Genomic DNA, 21,018 nt, shown 5'->3' on the forward strand with positions numbered 1-21,018 from the left:
GTTACAGCTCACGAGGGGGGGAGTCTGCCGCGAGGCGAACTCCGGGTTCCCCATGCTATCTTTGAAGAGATACTCCGAGGCAACTGTAGCTCGCGAGCTAAAGTTATTAGCTCGCCCGAGCTCCCTAGCAGACAAGTCATTTCGAGGACCAATTTCACTAAGGGTAATCCTGGAGTGTTCCAAGCTCACCACGAGATAGCTCGCGAACGAGCCGCACTAGCGCCCTCCGAGAAGCTTTCGACTGACAGACCATTCCGGTCAGACTGCGCCATATCCTCTACTGGCGGCGCAGTTCCAGTCCTTTCAACATTCTGCATCCACGTCTCTCGATAGGCAAAGGCGTGCCTGCCACTTTGGAAATGTGTCACTCACCCGGGCGAAGCGTACACCACAACGGCCACCTGCGCAGCTCTGGCAGGTAACGACTGTGGCAGGAGCCCAGTGGTGGTTATGCCCAACCTAATATGAATGTCCCTATAAAAGCCCTTAGGGCAGAAGGGAAACTTCTTGAATCTCTGACCTCCTGAACATAGTGGTAACGCGCTATCCTCACTCTTAGCCTTCGTTCTCCTTTTGCTTCTTGCACACAATACTAACTTAAGCATCGGAGCATTCCCACCGGGAAACCCCTCGGGAGTTCTTCCTCTTTCCTCTCGTCTCAGGTACCTCTCAGGAGCCACGCGAGCGCCAGCTAGGAGTGACCGGATTGTACTACATCAATAAGTGTTGATCGAATGCTTGATTTGGTTAACTAATCCAGGAAAACACGAGGTTTATTATGGCTATCCTAATAAATCCTAAGGTTAAATACTTGAATTGCAAGATTGCTGCAGTTTACCTATGATCGATGACCAATTGAGTCAATCCGAACCCTTGGATCAGAATTTGGTAAGACTGAATTTTCCTTGTAGTTGTTTGCTCTTTTGTTATTCTTGAATTTTATTCATTCGAATTTCTCACTCTTTAAATTGCGCATTCGGTTGAGAAATTACTAGCTCCCTATGGGATTCGACCTGATACCACTGTTACTACAAATTTATTGTAAGGTGGGACTAGCATTAATTTTGAGGGCTTTGACAACCTGTCATTTACCTTGGTTGTCATGGAGGCCATGCTCATATAGTCAACCCTCATCGCAATACAACCACACTCTCTGTCCGTGTGTACAGTAGGCTGATATATGGTCCTACGGGTGTTGAGCGCATCCACATAGCTTCTTTCTTACCTCGGACGGATCACTTTGATGAGGGTGCATTGTGGAAACACTAGTTGCGACCAAGTGTTGCATCACACCCACGAACTGATTCTCTAGGAGAATTGCAACATAAGTTCTACCCCTCCTTCAAGATTTTATGTTGGAATGTTTGTGACACATGGAACAATGCTTTCCAGGCTGCTTTCCACAATATTAGAGATATCCATAAACCTACTGTGTGCCTTTTGCTTGAGACTCTTGTAAGCACCCAGTCATCAAAGGACTTAATCTCTCAGCTTGGATATACTGCATCTCATATAGTTCCTCCTGGAGTTTATTTTGGTGGTGCTTGGGTTCCATGGAACAAAGAGGACACCGGTATTGAAGTTTCAACTTCTGATGTAGGGTGATTTGGCCCGACCTAGTAATAGGAGGACACATGGACACAACTTAATTGGCAAGACGACAGCTCATCCCGATGTACTCAAGTTTACGATGGACCAAGGTCGGATAACCAAACCACCGCGGGGCAGGTCTACCTCGAAAGGAAATCCACTTCGGGACAAGTTCACTTCGGGGCACGATTGCATCAAGATCACCTCGGTTATAAGGCACTTCGGCATTCGCACCAGGACAGATCCAAGGGGCACTAGTTCGGGTAATATTGACCGACCTCTACGTGATAACCCCAAAGATATTGCCACCAGATTTCACGTTTTATGGGATCACGCCTCGTAACAGCTAGCCTTATCTCCTTCGACCAATTCGGACGGCAGCGGTATGTCTTATCGGCTAGCGACGTTATCTCCTAGTAATACGGTAACGGGCCTCATCACGAGAAGAATCCTAGAACCACTCCGAAAAACCCACAAGGACTCCAGTATATAAAGACCCCAACCCTTCAGGGGCAAAGGTACGCATAATCACTGCTTACTAGCTATCTTGCTTTCTAAATTACCTTCAGCTCACACATTAATGACTTAAGCATCGGAGCAACCTCCCTGGGTAAGCACCCCCAGGTTCTTTGATTCTCTCTGTGCAGATCAGCTAGCTATGTCGTCTACTGGAAGCCAAATCATCTCCAGCTAGGAACAAAGGAAAGATACAAGAAATAGAGAATGTTCGTCCAGACCCAAGAATCCCAGAACCACTCCGAAAAACCCGTGAGGACTCCAGTATATAAAGACCCCAACCCTTCGGGGGCAAAGGTACGCATAATCACTGCTTACTAGCTATCTTGCTTTCTAAATTACCTTCAGCTCACACATTACTGACTTAAGCATCGGAGCGACCTCACCGGGTAAGCACCCCCGGATTCTCTGATTCACTCTGTGCAAATCAGCCAGCTCCGTCGTCTACTAGAAGCCAAATCATCTCCAGCTAGGAACAAAGGAAAGATACAAGCAATAGAGAATGTTCGTCCAGACCCAAGCTCACGCTTCTTGCTCTCTATCTATGGAACCTTCTGCCCTCGCAATTCATTCACAGTATGGTACCAATGACAAGCGGCCTCTCAAAGAACTATCCACACAATACCATGGAACAAAACAGGCATAGTAAATGAGTTGGATGTGTCCGTGATAGGGATAGAGGATGAATTGGATGCATGTAGGATGGTTGACGAATTAGTCAATAGTTAGGCATTTGCCCTCCCATTATGTAATCTTCATTTCTTTTGGTCTACCGTCACACTTTTTGGCGTTACTCACCTCCTCTCCTCCACCACAATCCTTCCTCCATATCTTTTGTATACAATATGCTGTAAAAATAATTAACGAAGAAACTTTTCGAGGAATAGAACGTCTCCTCTCTACTTCCATTATTCTCTTCTACAATCCTGCTTTGTTCTGCTGATCACTTTATATATGTGCCTTGTTAGTTAAGGTCCACCATGTCGCTACAAGGGCATGGTACAACCGAGGGAGGATATATACCTCGAGTATTGACGATTACCAATTTCGATCGGTTTCCCAACCACTCTCTACATCCGCCGGCTCATTTATTCCAAGTGAGTTTCATCCATTAGTCTCCTGTAATTGACGTGAAGTGGTGTTAAACGACATATTTTTTGTTATACTAGGGAACTGGCGATTGCGTCGCCTCCAACAGTTAGCAAGGCAAGGCATGCATGCAATACTAGAGTCTGAACCGTATCCACCGAACGAGAACCGATCTAGTGAGTTTTTGTCTCCGAATTTGTTTAATGACCTTTACCACTAAAGTATTCTGACTAGAGAAATTATATGCAATAATAGGAAGACAATTTGTAGCTCATAGCCACGAGCTTGCAAGGGAACGAAGGAGATTGGCTATTAGCAGGAGAAATATGTCTGTCTCGGCTCTTCAGATCTCAATTTGTAGCTTATAATCATGTTCTTGTATGCATTTTACTAAGGACATATAAGGTGACCAAGTACTTCTCACTAGGGCTGTCAATTGGACTGGATTTGAACCAAATCCGGTCCAAACCCCATACAAATCAGATCCAGTCCAGTCCAATTGAAATGCAAATGGACCGGATTGGAACCAATCCGGTCCAAATTAAATGTTTTCCCTAGAAAACACTTTGGTTGCAACTAAAATAATGAAGGGAAACAAAATGTTTTCCTCAGAAAATAATACTCAATAAAGAATGAATTATTTCCCTAATTTCTCAGAAAATAAACAAAAAGATTTCCATCTTCATCTGCAATCAAACACAAAAAAAAAAATAATCATTTTCCTAAAGAAATTGTTCATATCAAGAGGACCACATCCCGGTGCAACACTTGGTGGGCTTCACCAACTTAATATCTAGTCAATAGACTAGGTATTAAGCCAACTGTTTCTGCACTCTATAAAAGGATGTTGTAGGCAGTTTAACCATCTGAATCATTCTGTAACCAAGGAATCATTCTGCAAGTGACTGTAAAAGGAATCTAGATTAGCTGAACACATTGAGATAAACCCAATTATTTCATTTCTATTGTTTGCTGTCACAATGAGAACATGATCTATATTACAAAGTGACTGAAATCATCTGCAACAAAAGAAGATAAGTAGCACACATCCAACATGGAAAATCATTCAACACTAGCCACAGTCATCCCTCTCTTCAACTAGTTGTCCCTTGCAAGGATTTTATTCAAACAAGCACTCCATATGAAGAAAACTGCTTTGGATGGCATGTTCATACACCAAACTTTGCTTTATGGAAAGTCTTGGTCCTCCAGAAGAGTCAACTAGTTGTAAAATGAACTGACAGAAAACTGACCCAATATTTCCTATGTCCATTTCCTTGTATCCTCTGTTAATGTCAACTTATGGGCTGTACAACCTTTGCAGCAACTCCAACATGGGTCCAACTTCACAATCATTCTAGTTTCTATGGAATTCGGGTACCCACACAATGAATGTTCCCATCTTGAATTTGTGTACAATCTGCCACACTCACCTCCTTGCCTGCAGCTACATCAAAAAGAGATGGAAAGCCCCCATTAAGGAACTATTTCTGCATCAGTAATCATTCCAAAACTTCACTTTTTGACCATTTTATACATATTCAACTATTATCAGGCTCTACAGGAAAAGCCACCTGTACAGTGAGAGTGAGTGATTAATAGATATACTTAACACACAAGGCAACCTAACTAGAGAGAATATACACATATGTTAGAACTAAAGTTACCTCTAATTATAATAATGAAAAGGGAGCAGGTCTGCTAGTTGAGTCATTTATCGAGCCCTCTACCCACTCTCTATTTGTGGAACTTTTCCTTGTGTGCAAAGTAAGCCCTCTTCCATAGGCAAGTTTTTTATGTTAAAAAATAAAACTTTAAATGGCCAATGTGGATTGTAGGAATGAACATTTGATCAAATCTAGTGGGTCTCTTATCTGGTGGATGGTTTGGGTTGGTAACAGGATGTCTTCTGTGGTAGATTCACATAAATAGGTGGGTTTGTATACAGAAGCTCCCTACTTGACCTTAATGGGAAACCCTTCTCCTAATAAAAATGAATGCATAGAATTATTTTTGCCTTGAGCAATATTGCTGATACTAGTTAATAACCATACTGAGTGCTGGAAAAGTATATGTATGTATTTTTTTTTGAGACCACTATCCAAGAGGTAAGCGTTGAAGCATTTAGGCAGAGTTTTTATTTGATTTAGGAGACTAAATTGGGTTTGGTTTGTTATTAAACAACCCATCTTATCTAGAAGAATCAGATCCACACCAATGTAGGTGGTGCTTGGTACTGTGGTAGATACCCATTTTGTTTGGTTCTGGGACATGCCACAGCAAACACATGCTTTTTTAAGCCATGGCGTGTTCTCAAACTGGCCGGGTTGGTTTTGGAACACAAAATATTGTAGATTTTGGAACACACCAAAATCTTGTATTCTAGAATACACCACACTTTGGGGCACTCAATAAACATTGATTTAACATATATGTACTTACAAAATAGAATTTAGAACTTGTATACAAGAAGCCTAAAATAATAAAATTAAGTTTGACTTTGAAGTGAAAAATCCACATACAATCCAATAGGACTAGATTGGGTTATTCAACCTAGACCGGATTGGACTGGTCCAATCCAATCCACTATCTTATTGGACTGTTCAACTTGAACCAATCCATTCTCTTATTGGACTATTCAATCTGGACCAGATTGGACTGTTCCAACCCAATCCATTGTCTTATTGGACTATTCAACTTGGACCAATCCATTCTTTTATTGGACTGTTCAACCTAGTTTGGATTGGACAGGTCCAACCCAGTCCACTATCTTATTGGACTATTCAACTTGGAACGGATTGGACTGGTCTAATCCATTGTCTTATTGGATTGTTCAACCTGGATCGGATTGGACCAATCATTGACTTATTGGACTGTCCAACTTGTTCAAATTGGTTTTAATTCAATTTAGATTGTGTCCAACCCAAACATGGTCCATTGACAACCCCAATCTTATCTTCTATCAATAGACTAGACATTGGTTCAACCCAATCCAGTCCAATATAAACCATTATAAATGAACTAGGTCCAGTCCATTCCAAATTTTATAAGCAAATATTTTATAAAAAAATATTATAAGAAAAAAAAAACCTGTAAAGAAAAAATGGTCTTGTGCATAACTGAACTGTTGGCCAGAGTAGGCATTGTTTTAGGACTTGAACCAAATATGGGAATTCCTTGAGGTTAAACCTAATTTCTTGTATTTAACTAAGCAAGAAACAATTGTTTGATTTGGAAGAAACTGTTATAAAACAGGTACCCAATTCCATTGTACAGTTGGAAGAACCTAAAAACTATCTATCAAAGGAATGAAGGTACCCAATTCTATTGGGAGCCTAGGGTCATTAGAACTTTGGGATCTCTGTGGCAACCATTTTTCCAGTCTACCAAATAGCATCAGTCAACTTTCTAAGCTCAAGAACCTCTGGTTGGGTGACTGCATGAGGTTTAAAGCACTTCCAGAACTTCCACCAACTTTATATTACTTACACACTGGTGGCTGCACATCATTGAAAGAATTTTCTTGTCTTTGGAGCTTATCTTCGTTGAGAGGATTGGATATGAGCCAAACCAGCATTTGTAATTTTCCAGATAGCATCATTGACCTTTATCAAAACAAGGAACTTGTACTACAAGACTATAAAAAACTTAAATCAATCCCAGAGCTTCCATCAAGTCTGGAAAGAATATATGCAAGTGGTTGCACAGAAATGGAAAAATTGCCAAATCTGTCAAACTTACAGAACCTATCACTCCTAACGCTTATGGATTGCCACAAGTTAGCTGAGATTGAGGACCCAGAAAGGACGGAACCCATTCAAGAAATTCACATGGATCGGTGCAAAAATTCATATGCCTTTATGAGTAGTTTCCTAGATCTTCCCCAATTATCTCTCTCTCTCCCTGTATTTATTTGACTATATGTATGAATGTATCTATCTATCTACTTATCTTAAATTATATATGGTTTAAATGGAATAGGGGGCTAAAGATGAATGTAGTGGATTTGATGCCATACTTGCTGGGAGTGAGGTTCTGGTTTGGTTTACATGTCGAACCCTGGATTCCGAAGTCTCCTTTGAAGGTGCCTCTAGTATTGGGTAGTAAGGTCCGAGGGCTCACTTTGTGCATTGTTTATGCTAGATACGATGGGACCTTAAGGATTTGTTAGCCAGACTAATGACCGTTAAGGTTCCAAATCATTGATAGCCCTAATAGAAAATCAAAATGGTTCACTTGGGTATGTTGGGACAGTTTGAGAATTCATCTGAGTGGGTGATCATAGTGACAGGATCAGCCCCTTTGTCGAACAAACTCTCTGATAGAAACCAAGACAGCTGGCAGCCAATTTCAATCGTTGAAATTTGTTTTGCAAAATATATTTTATATACGGATATAAATATATATATATATATATATATATATATATATATATATATATTATGGTTTCAAAATGTTTGCAAAAGGTTTTAATCCCCGGGATCCATGTGAGTAGAGAGTGCAGCACTGTTCCTTGCAATCAAGGGAGAGGTCTTCTCTTGTCGGGCAGTGCATGATCATTATGGGCTGAGAGGTTAAGTGTAAGACCATTGAGGGTAATACCTGATGAGCTAATCTTGCATCTGCCCACAGTCCCTGGGCTTTTATAAGGTGGTTTGGCCCAGGGACCACTTAGTGTAACTGTTGGGCCCATTAGGAGCCCATGTGATGGGCTCAGGGGGTGCACTGTCCATAACAGTGTATTCGGCCAGGCCTTGTAACAGAGGCTGGGATGAACCCATGTGGCTGATGTGTAGATCAATGTTTGGGTTCCACGCCATACAAAGAAGCCCAACTGGACAGTAGTTTGGAAGCATACTGAGCTCTAAGACTTCATGGGCCTAAAGCCCATTTCGAACTAGGCTGATTTGATCAGTTAAATAAAGGGGTGGATCTGAGATTAGATTAGTAGATAGGATAAGGTCTTAACCCTATCCACTCAGAGGGTCTAGATCTAAATAAGATTTAGATCTGGAAACCTCCTAATAAGATTAGGAGATGGTTGATCTAATCTGCAGATAGGATAATAGTCTATCCTTATCACTTAAAGGGAATTCAAATCCAAATATGATTTGGATCAGCAACTCCTAATGGGATTAGGAGCTAATCCTTTTAAGGTTATAAAAGGAGGAGGGCGCGGCAGCCTCTTAGATGATCACATCCTCACTCTCAGAGCAAGAGTTACAGAAGAGAGAACATAACATCACTAGAGAGAACATAGCATCACTGCGCTATTTTTCTCTCTGCCGCCTCCTTCCTGCCGCCACCGCCTCTCTGCCAGTTCGATCTCCTCTTTCAAGTAGGAATGATCAAGATTAGATCTTGATATCAGCCTTTGGAGAAAGACTGATCTAAAGTTGTGCTCACAGCCTCCAGCGAATTCTTGTGAAGGGTTCGGTTCGTTAGATGAACATTGCTGATTCTGCTCCAACATTCACTTTGTCATCTTCAATGGGACCGGTCTTTGGAGTCTTTCTTTGGGCATGAACACTTTCGTTGGGAGATATTGTTTCTCTGTATCAGGTATATATCTCTCCTACTTCTGGTTTCAGATCTGGTTTGATTTAGGGTTCAAGATTGATCCTTGAAAATGCAGATTTTCTAAAACAGGGAATGTGATTCCCAGATAAGGGGAGAGGAAATTTTTGAAATTTCACCCAACCTTCCTGCAGGGTTCGGCCATCCTTATGATGGATCTCTTATTCCTTCAGTGGTATCAGAGCCATGGTTCAAGCCTTGAACTGAATTAAACCATATCTGAACCTGGGCAAATGGGCATAAGGCGTTCTACTCGATTTGTGCAGATTAGGGTTTTTTCTAGAAAATTGTTTCCCAGATAAAGGGCGATTGATTTGAAATTAATTTTATAAATCTGAAATTTTATTTAGAATTGTTCTTTATAATTTCTTGATTTATGGGTTGTTCGTACAAGTGGAGATCGAAACCTTTTTCTGGCTCGTGGCAATCTGCGATTTGCAGTTTCTTGATTTATTTATTACATTAAGTCTGTAAAATATATATATATATATATATATATATATATATATATATATATTATTTTTAGACTGAATGTATATGATTCGATCTGATGTAATATTAATAGAAAATTTTAGGATTTCTATTTTATTATTTTTTGGATCGAGATGGCGACGCAGGAAGGAGATTTCGCAGATGGGAAAATCGCTATGTGCGATTTGCATTTTGTGAAACTGCATACTATGATCTAACCTCTGTTTTGTAGGATGCAATGTGCGAACAACCCTCTTTGGCTGATTCTTGTTTTTCTTTAATCAATATTTAATTTCAGATCAGTTTCTTGGATTAAACCTTTAATTAAAGATCAAACCCTAGACCCATTCGAACCAGATTGGTCCAAACTGGTTGGACCGAATCTAGGATTTGATCCAGGCTGATGTCATCTCTAATTTCCCACTGATGGGCTTAAGGATTGATATTTAATTAAGAGTTTAATTCGGCCCAACCTGTAAGTTCCAGTTTTAAATTGTTAAAATTGCTAAAAGCCCACAATTGCAGACAAGCTATATGGGTCGAATTGCTTAACCCTAATTCGGCCCATATACCTAGATAATGTTATGGATCAAAATGGGCTTTAATTATGGGCTTTAATTGATTGGATCAATTTATCCCTACATGTGATGTATGGATGTGTGATGTGCAACATTCATGGGCCATAAGAATTTGGCCCATGCAGATACGATAGTGGCTCTTGCACACACCATGGCTGAATGCACATCGTTGCCATGGTGCCCCTAAAGATCATTGGATGATCCCCCTCAGTGGTGGGCCCCACACCTCCTAAAGAGGATACGTGCGGAACCCTAGCCGATTAGGGCCCACCGAAATATGGCTTTATGAAAGTCAGTGGGAGCCACTCTTGTTTGACCTAAATTAAGCTAGGGCGTAATTATTGTTACCTCCAGCAATATGAGTGCATGTGATAGGGAGATTCATATGATGAACTCTCTAAAGGTGAAGTCCATCATTAGCATGAAGATGGGTCCTTCAGTAATGAGAAAACACACCAGATAATGGGCTATCCTTTTGCTGTTGGATTTGTCTGAGTGTTTCATAAGATGATAAGGGTGTCATAGACCGATGTGGGAGGGGCTTCACCAAAAAAGGGAACTCTCTCACGATACCTTGGCATTCACGAATATGATGGGTGAGCACTCACTGGACAGAAAGGTTAACCTAAAATGGCTATGAACCTTGTTTGATAGAGGCCCAAGGGAATGCTCATATGATGGGTGGATATGATCCTTCACAGAAAGGTGGTGGGGCTTTGCAGCTGAAACAGTTGGATCCATGCACCCTATGTGATTTCCCACATTTACAGAGACAAGTCGCTGTCTCCGTCACTGAGATAGGAGGGAAATCTTAGAGATGAACAAATGGGAATGAAACATAGATTAAAAGCCTTGCCTATGTAGAAAACATGAATCAAATTAGGTTGTAGATTGATGTTTGCTCTTTTATCAGAAAATGACAAACGAACAATTTGCAAAGCTTCTTGACGACAACAAGCTTAAGGGCCCAAACTATGCCGACTGGTACCGTAACCTTATGCTGGTCTTGACCTCTGAAAAATTGGATAAGGTGGCCAAGAATCCTGCCCCGAAACATCTGAGAATGTATGAAGAGGCAGTTCGATCAAATCTGAGAATGTATCAGGAATGGGAGGAGAAAAACTCCTTCGCCCGGTGTTACATCATTGCCTCCCTAGACAATTCGATACAGAGGCAGTTCGATCAAATCGAACTAGCCAAGGACATATTGGATAGTTTAAAGACAATGTATGAAGAGCATAATCGTTTTACTCGACAGAAGGTCTTGAAACAGTTCATGACCACGCAGATGTCCAAGGGGCAACGAGTTCATGACCATTGTCTTCGGATGATGGGCTACATCAATTCGCTTGAGGCTCTTGGATCCGGGTTGGATCACATGACCCAGATAGACGCCATTCTCAACTCTTTGTCTTTGTCCTTCAATCCGTTCATAATGAACTACAATATGAATAAGCTGAATGTCAGCGTTCAGGAACTCAACAATATGTTGCAGAGGGTCGAAGAACTGATTAAGAAGGATGAGCCCTTAGCCATGCTTGTTGAATCTGGCAAAAAGGGCAAGAAGAGGAGGGCAAAGAGAAAGCCCCAGAAGAAGGCCACCAAACCCAAGAAGCAGAGGAAAGACAAGGCATCAGATGCCTGTCATTTCTGCCATCAGGCCGGCCGTTGGAAGAGGAACTATCCTCAATACTTGGAATCCAAGAAAGGTAATTTCGAATATTGTGTCATAGAAACCAATTTATTGTTAGCTTCTGCGTCCTGGTGTATTGACTCTAGGGCTTCAACTCATGCGTGTAACTCACTGCAGGGGTTCAAGGTAAACAAAAGGCTGGGTGAAGGAGAAGTAACGCTTTACTTGGGGACTTCTGCAAGTGTTGCAGCTACGATTATAGGAACCGTAGAATTAATTTTTACAGAAGGATCCATTGTACTCAAAGATTGTCTTTTTGTACAGAATTTAAGAAGAAATTTGATTTCTGTCTCAAAACTATATGCGGATGATTATTCTGTCTTCTTTAGTAATACGATTATGATTAAAAGAAACAACAGATTCATCGCATACGGGGAACTAGAGAATGGTCTCTATGTTCTACATCCTTCTCTAGAAACTAACATAGCCGAAACTACGTCGGCTGATATCCCTAAGAAAAGGATCTATGATACAGTTAATCCCACATGCCTGTGGCATTACTGACTTGGCCATATCAGTATTGATCGTATCACAAGGTTGGTAAAGGATGTTCTTTTGGATTTTCTAACTGTAGAAGATCTTCCCACTTGTGAGCCTTGCCTTCAGGGTAAGATGACAGAACGACCATTTAACGGTAAGCCTGAAAGATGTACGGGCATGCTTGAACTAATACATACTGATGTATGTGGTCCCATGAGTGTTAGGACTCGTAACCAGCACGTGTATTTCATCACATTTACCGATGATTATTCTCGGTATGGTTACGTGTACCTAATGATACACAAGTCCAAATCCTTTAAAAAGTTCAAAGAGTTCAGACAAGAGGTCGAGAAACAGTTAGGGAGAGAAATTAAGACCCTTCGATCAGATCAAGGTGGCGAGTATCTCTCTGACGAATTCAGGGACTACTTGAAGGTCAACGGGATAGTGTTACAGTTAGCTCCTCTTGCTACACCACAACTTAACGGTGTTTCAGAGAGGAGGAATAAGACCTTATTGGATATGGTCTGGTCGCTTCTCGTGCACTCAGAGTTACCCACATCCTTTTGGGGTTACGCATTAGAGACTGCGATATACGTGCTAAATCGGGTTCCAACCAAATCGGTTCCGAACACTACATATGAACTTTGGATGGGAAAGAAACCAAGTGTCAGACACTTGAAGATTTGGGGTTGTCCTACGCACGTTAAAAGAACGAGTGCAGACAAATTGGAATCCAAGACCAGCCGTTGCCTATTTGTAGGCTACCCCAAGGGCTTTGTGATTTACCTTTTCTATGACCCAAGTGAGCATAAGGTGTTCTGCAGTCGAAATGCACAGTTCTTGGGAAATGATTATATCCTGAACAACCACCGTCAGGAAATAGTTCTTGATGAGGAGAGCTCAGGAGCAGTGGGAGGTGTCCCACAGGTTCCAGGTATTGACCAACCTAGAAGATATACCCGGGTATCCAGGCCACCAATCCGTTTTGGCTATGACCAGGATAGTTACCTGGTGGAAGCCTTGACTAGTGAGGAGGATCCCGTGACTTATGCGGAAGCTATGTTGGACATAGATTCCCTGAAGTGGGTAGATGCCATGAGAGCTGAAATGGACTCAATGGAGACCAATAGAGTCTGGACTCTAGTAGATCCGCCCTCCGGGGTAAAAGCAATTGGTTGCAAATGGATCTATAAGAGAAAGAAGGGCCCCGATGGTAAGGTTGAGACCTACAAAGCTCGTCTGGTGGCAAAAGGGTATACTCAGAAAGAGGACATCGATTATGAGGAAACCTTTTCGCCCGCGGCCATGCTTAAATCCATTCAGATCCTGCTAGCTGTAGCAGCATACCATGACTACGAGATTTGGCAAATGAATGTCAAAACTGCGTTCCTGAATGGAGATCTTACTGAAGATATCTATATGTAGCAACCGCAAGATTTCATAGCTACGGGTCAGGAGCACATGGTATATAAATTAAATAGATCCATATATGGACTTAAGCAACTTCTAGGAGTTGGAACATCCGGTTTGACTCTATTGTCAAAAAGTTTGACTTTGAGCAGAATCCGGATGAGCCCTGTGTTTACAGGAAGTCTAGTGGGGATAAGGTTATGTTCTTGGTTCTATATGTAGACGACATTCTACTAATTGGGAATGATGCAGGAATGTTGACTACGGTGAAAGTATGGCTTTCACAACAATTCTCCATGAAAGATCTTGGAGAAGCCTCTTATATAATGGGTCTTCGACTCTATAGAGATAGATTAAACTAGATAATAGGATTATCCCAATCTGTTTACATTGACAAAATTGTCAAGAGATACAGCATGGAGAACTCCAAGAAAGGAAATGTTCCTTTCAGGCATGGAGACTCTCCAAGGGGATGTCTCCCAAGACTCCCGAAGAGTTTGAGGGCATGAAGGACGTTCCCTATGCCTCAGCCGTAGGGAGCATCATGTATGCTATGTTGTGCACTCGTCTTGACATTGCTCAGGCAGTGAATGTGGTAGGTAGATTTCAGGCCAACCCAGGGCAGGAGAACTGGACTGTTGTGAAAAACATACTTAAATACATTCGAAGGACAAAAGAGTTTTGCCTGGTATTCGATGGTAGCTCACTACAGATCTAGGGGTATACTGATGCCGATTTCCAATCGGATCCAGATGATAGAAAGTCTACATCTAGGTATGTTTTCACGATAGGATCATGTGCTGTTTGCTGGAAAAGCAGCAAACAGGGGTCCACGACAGACTCCACAACCAAAGGTAGTGTCAGCGGAGAATGTAGCAGACCCATTGACTAAGCCACTCACACAGAAAGTGTTTGAGAAACACGTGAAAAGTTTGAGACTCCGGCTTATACCAGATTGGACCTAAGTGCAGGTGGGAGCTGTTAGACAGTGTATGCCCTTAGCTCCAATCAGATTGATGTACATTATGACATTTATTGTAAATGAATAAAGTACATATTTGATTCATGTTATTGTGGTGTGTTTCTATGTAATACCCTTAAACTTGACACATAATGAGACTCATGTTAGTTTAGAATATTCACAGCCGTTGGATAAGTCTAGGGAGATTTATCTTGCTAAGACTGACACTGATGTGCTGCCAAGTGTTGGGGTGGCTTGTCTCAGTTGCTAGGGTGAGACCCGAGGTACATGTAGTGTACGTTTACTTGAAACCCTGAACCGGACAAGATTTCCAGTATTGCCCTGGACCTTGGTGATTAGTGGGCAAAACTGGAAAGTTGCACCTGACCCCTAGACTCGGTTATGATACTGCACTAGGTGTTGGATTGGGCTGTCTTTGATATGCCAATCAGTGAGATCCTTAGCGGGGGTCAAAACATGGGTATGTTGGGACAGTCCGAGAATTCATCTGAGTGGGTGATCATAGTGGTAGGATCAGCCCCTTTGTCGGACAAAGGTTATGATCGGGGATGCACTCTCTCTGATGGAAACCAAGACTGTCGGCAGCCGATTTCATTCGTTGAAATTTGTTTTGCAAAATATATTTTATATACGGATATAAATATATATTATGGTTTCAAAATGTTTGCAAAAGGTTTTAATTCCAGGGATCCATGTGAGTAGAGAGTGCATCACTGTTCCTTGCAGCCAAGGGAGAGGTCCTCTCTTGTTGGGCAGTGCATGATCATTATGGGCTGAGAGGTTAAGTGTAAGACCCTTGAGGGTAATACCTGATGGGCTAATCTTACATCTGCCCACAGCCCCTGGGCTTTTATAAGGTGGCTTGGCCCAGTGACCACTTAATGTAACTGTTGGGCCCATTAGGAGCCCATGTGATGGGCTCAGGGGGTGCACTGTCCATAACAGTGTATTCGGCCAGGCCTTGTAACAGAGGTTGGGCTGAACTCATGTGGTTGATGTGTAGATGAATGTTTGGGTCCCACGCCATACAAAGAAGCAGTTTGGAAGCATACTAAGCACTAAGACTTCATTGGCCTAAAGCCCATTTTGAACTGGGCTGATTTGATCAGTTAAATAAAGGGGTGGATCTATGATTAGATTAGCAGATAGAATAGGGTCTTAACCCTATCCACTCAGAAGGTCTAGATCTAAATAAGATTTATTTAGATCTGGAAACCTCCTAATAAGATTAGGAGAGAGCTGATCTAATCTGTAGATAAGATAAGGGTCTATCTTTATCACTTAAAGGGAATTCAGATCCAAATATGATTTGGATCAGCAACTCCTAACGGGATTAGGAGCTGATCCCTTTAAGGTTATAAAAGGAGGAGGGGGCGGCAGCCTCTTAGATGATCACATCCTCACTCTCAGAGCAAGAGTTACAGAAGAGAGAACATAGCATCACTGCGCTATTTTTCTCTCTGCCTCCTCCTTCTTGCCACCACCGCCTCACTGCCAGTTCGATATCCTCTTTCAAGCAGGAATGATCAAGATTGGATCTTGATATCAGCCTTTGGAGAAAGGCTGATCTGAAGTTGTGCTCACAGCCTCTAGCGAATTCTTGTGAAGGGTTCGGTTCGTTGGACGAACACTGCTGATTCTGCTCCAACATTCACTGTGTCATATTCAGTGGGAGCGGTCTTTGGAGTCTTTCTTTGGGCATGAACACTTTCGTTGGGAGATAATGTTTCTCCATATCAGGTATATATCTCTCATGCTTCTGGTTTCAGATCTGGTTCGATTTAGGGTTCAAGATTGATCATTGAAAATGCATATTTTCTAAAACAGGGAATGTGATTCCCAGATGAGGGGAGAGAAAATTTTTGAAATTTCGCCCAACTTTCCTGCAGGGTTCGACCATCCTTATGATGGATCTTTCATTCCTTCACCCACCTCAACTTGCTCAAAATGCCATGCAAAAATGTGGATTCAAGAGAGGTCACACCTCCTTTATTACAAGATCTGTTTGAAGGGAGATATGATGCTCCTGGATCAAAGTTCAATGAACTAATCCAAGTATATAACTCGATGTTCTCTTTTACCTCGATGGGTGGCAAAATAGATTATGCTTTGTTGGATGGGTGCGGGCCATATTCTTTCAGGATATCAGTTTCTTTTACCTGCCCATGGACAAAGCCCGAGATTTGCCCAACTTTATATTTATGATACAGAGAATGAAGTGAGCAACCGAATTGCAGCCATTGAAAATAATGTAGGTCATCCCAACGTCAACCCAGCCATTGTTGATCAGTTACAATTTATGTTAGCTGAACACATTGAGATAAACCCAATTATTTCATTTCTACTGTTTGCTGTCACAATGAGAACATGATCTATATTACAAAGTGACTGAAATCATCTGCAACAAAAGAAGATAAGTAGCACTAGCCACAGTCATCCCTCTCTTCAACTGGTTGTCCCTTGCAAGGATTTTATTCAAACAAGCACTCCATATGAAGAAAACTACTTTGGATGGCATGTTCATACACCAAACTTTGCGTTTTTGAAAGTCTTGGTCCTCCAGAAGAATCAACTAGTTGTAAAATTAACTGACAAAAAACTGACACAATTTTTCCTATGTCCATTTCCTTGTATCCTCTGTTAATGTCAATTTATGGGTTGTATAACCTTTGCAACAACTCCAACATGGGTCCAACTTCACAATCATTCTAGTTTCTATGGAATTCGGGTACCCACACAATGAATGTTCCCATCTTGAATTTGTGTACAATCTGCCACACTCACCTCCTTGCCTGCAGCTACATAAAAAAGAGATGGAAAGCCTCTATTAAGGAAATATTTCTGCATCAACAATCCTTCCAAAACTTCACTTTTTGACCATTTTGTACATATTCAACTATTATCAGGCTCTACAGGAAAAGCCACCTGTACAGTGAGAGTGAGTGATTCATAGATATACTTAACACACAAGGCAACCTAACTAGAGAGAATCTACACATATGTAAGAACTAAAATTACCTCTAATTATAATAATGAAAAGGGAGCAGGTCTGCTAGTTGAGTCATTTAGCGAGCCCTCTACCCACTCTCTATTCGTGAAACTTTTCCTTGTGTGCAAAGCAAGCCCTCTTTCATAGGCAAGTTTTTTATGTTAAAAAATAAAATTTTAAATGGCCAATGTGGACTGTAGGATTGAACATTTGATCAAATCTAGTGGGTCTCTTATCTGGTGCATGGTTTGGGTTGGTAACAGGATGTCTTCTGTGGTGATTCACATAAATAGGTAGGTTTGTATACAGAAGCTCCCTACTTGACCTTAATGGGAAACCCTTCTCCTAATAAAAATGAATGCATAGAATTATTTTTGCCTTGAGCAATATTGCTTATACTAGTTAATAACCATACTGAGTGCTGGGAAACTATATGTATGTATTTTGTTTTGAGACCACTATCCAAGAGGTAAGTGTTGAAGCATTTAGGCTGAATTTTTATTTGACTTAAGAGACTAAATTGGGTTTGGTTTGTGATTAAACAACCCATCTTATCTAGAAGAATAAGATCCACACCAATGTAGGTGGTGCTTGGTACTGTGGTAGATACCCATTTTGTTTGGTTCTGGGACATGCCACAGCAAACACATGCTTTTTTAAGCCATGGCGTGTTCTCAAACTGGGCGACTTGGTTTTGGAACGCAAAATATTGTAGATTTTGGAACACACCAAAATCTTGTATTCTAGAACACACCACACTTTGGGGCACTCAATAAACATTGATTTAACATATATGTACTTACAAAATAGAATTTAGAACTTGTATACAAGAAGCCTAAAATAATAAAATTAAGTTTGACTTTGAAGTGAAAAATCCACATACAATCCAATCCACTGTGGACTAGACTGGATTATTCAACCTAGACTGGATTGGACCAGTCCAATCCAATCCACTATCTTATTGGACTGTTCAACTTGGACCAATCCATTCTCTTATTGGACTATTCAATCTAGACCAGATTGGACTGGTCCAACCCAATCCATTGTCTTATTGGACTATTCAACTTGGACCAATCCATTCTCTTATTGGACTGTTCAACCTGGATTGGATTGGACAGGTCCAACCCAATCCACTATCTTATTGGACTGTTCAACTTGGAATGGATTGGACTGGTCTAATCCATTGTCTTATTGGACTGTTCAACCTGGATCGGATTGGATCAATCCAATCCATTGATTTATTGGACTGTCCAACTTGATCAAATTGGTTTTAATTCAATTCAGATTGTGTCCAACCCAAACATGGTCCATTGACAACCCAAATCTTATCTTCTATCAATAGACTAGACATTGGTTCAGCCCAATCCAGTCCAATATAAACCATTATAAATGAAGTAGGTCCAGTCCATTCCAAATTTTATAAGCAAATATTTTATAAAAAGAATATTATAAGAAAAAAAATACCTATAAAGCAAAAATGGTCTTGTGCATAACTAAACTGCTGGCCAGAGTAGGCATTATTTCAGGACTTGAACCAAATATGGGAATTCCTTGAGGTTAGACCTAATTTCATGTATTTTACTAAGAAAGAAACAATTGTTTGATTTGGAAGAAACTGTTACAAAACAGGTACCCAATTCCATTGTACAGTTGGAGAACCTAAAGACTATCTATCAAAGGAATGAAGGAACCCAATTCCATTGGGAGCCTAGGGTCATTAGAACTTTGGGATCTCTGTGGCAACCATTTTTCCAGTCTTTGGAGCTTATCTTCGTTGGGAGGATTGGATATGAGCCAAACCAGCATTTGTAATTTTACAGATAGCATCCATGGCCTTTCTCAACTCAAGGAACTTGTACTACAAGACTGTAAAAGGCTTAAATCAATCCCAGAGCTTCCATCAAGTCTGGAAAGAATATATGCATGTGGTTACACAGAAATGGAAAATTTTCCAAATCTCTCAAACTTACAGAACCTATCACTCCTAATGCTTATGGATTGCCACAGGTTAGCTGAGATTGAGGACCCAGAAAGGAAGGAGCCCATTCAAGAAATTCACATGGATCGGTGCAAAAATTCATATGCCTTTATGAAGAATTTCCTAAATCTTCCCCAAGTCTCTCTCTCTCTCTCTCCCTGTATTTATTTGACTATATGTATCTATCTATCTACTTATCTCAAATTATATATGGTTAAAATGGAACAGGGGGCTAAAGATGAATGTAGTGGATTTGATGCCATACTTGCTGGGAGTGAGGTTCCAGATTGGTTTACATGTTGAACCCTGGGTTCTGAAGTCTCCTTTGAGGTGCCTCTAGTATTGGGTGGTAAAGTCCGAGGGCTCACTTTGTGCGTTGTTTATGCCAAATAGATGAAACCTTAAGGATTTGTTAGCCAGACTAATGACCGTTAAGGTTCCAAATCATTTATAGCCCTAATAGAAAATCAAAATGATTCACATTGATGACCCAGAGTCTAATAAGCATTTGTTAGCCTGATTAAACTGTTTGGAATAACAAAGGAGAGAGGAAATACATGATGAATGAGCAAGGAGTCTACTGCTGGATAGAGAGAGAGATACGAGATAGATAACCACGAGAGAGACTAGGGAGTTCCGTTGGTTGCTAGATAACACTAGAACGATGGAATAATGACCACCATTGCTATTCGCTAGAGAGAGAGATACGAGAGAAAACAACTGAAGAGATACTACTGCCAGAGAGAAATACCACCATCGGAGAGATATCATCGCCGAAAGTACTACCGGAGTTCGAGGAATACCACTGCCGGAGAGAAACCTTCTTCTTCGTTAATTGCCAGAAGGAGCGGTGGAGGTGTGGAGCGCTAGGTCTTCGAAGAAACTTTTGCAAAAAGTTCAAACTTCAAACGAAATGGAACGGACCTTTTGGTTCAGCAGGTTTGTCCAAATTCTGTCCGCATTATATATGGACCACTTAAATTTGGACTGGTCCGAGTCCATACAATTATTTAGACTGTCCGGTCCATCCATAACACCTCCGGATCGGACGGGTCCAACCCGGAACCGGTCCATTGACACCCCTACTTCTCACCAAGCTACTCGCTTTGCTGACTGATTAAATCTTGGTGAGCCCGCCTCCACTTGCTCAAAATGCCATGCAAAAATGTGGATTCAAGAGAGGTCACCGTCAACTTCAATGTCGAATCCAACTTTCTATTTATGTTGCCAAGGAGGTAAAGTGAAGTTGCCATTCTTGCCACTCACACCTCCTTTATTACAAGATCTGTTTGAAGGGAAATATGATGCTCCTGGATCAAAGTTCAATGAACTAATCCGAGTATATAACTCGATGTTCTCTTTTACCTCGATGGGTGGCAAAATAGGTTATGCTTTGTTGGATGGGCGCGGGCCATATTCTTTCAGGATATCAGTTTCTTATACCTGCCCATGGACAAAGCCCGAGATTTGCCCAACTTTATATTTATGATACAGAGCATGAAGTGAGCAACCGAATTGCAGCCATTGAAAATAATGTAGGTCAACCCAGCCATTGCTGATCAGTTACAATCTATGTTATCTTCAATTAATCCCTATGTAAAGATCTTCCGATCCGCTAAAAGTTTCCTTTCAGACAATCCGAGAATTGATGGACCTTGATAC

General features: G+C 41.2%; 1 long non-coding RNA gene across 1 annotated transcript; it reads left to right on the forward strand.

The window, feature by feature from the left end:
• The first annotated feature begins 2,707 nt into the window (after positions 1–2,707).
• Positions 2,708–3,805, forward strand: LOC148804146 (uncharacterized). The gene is made up of 3 exons (XR_016077253.1): positions 2,708–3,203; positions 3,276–3,371; positions 3,451–3,805. It is a non-coding gene; the product is annotated as an uncharacterized LOC148804146 (long non-coding RNA).
• The last annotated feature ends 17,213 nt before the right edge of the window (positions 3,806–21,018 follow it).

The sequence above is a fragment of the Nelumbo nucifera genome, chromosome 1 (genome assembly GCF_055504915.1).
Source record: "Nelumbo nucifera cultivar China Antique chromosome 1, China Antique-T2T, whole genome shotgun sequence".
Lineage (NCBI taxonomy): Eukaryota > Viridiplantae > Streptophyta > Magnoliopsida > Proteales > Nelumbonaceae > Nelumbo > Nelumbo nucifera.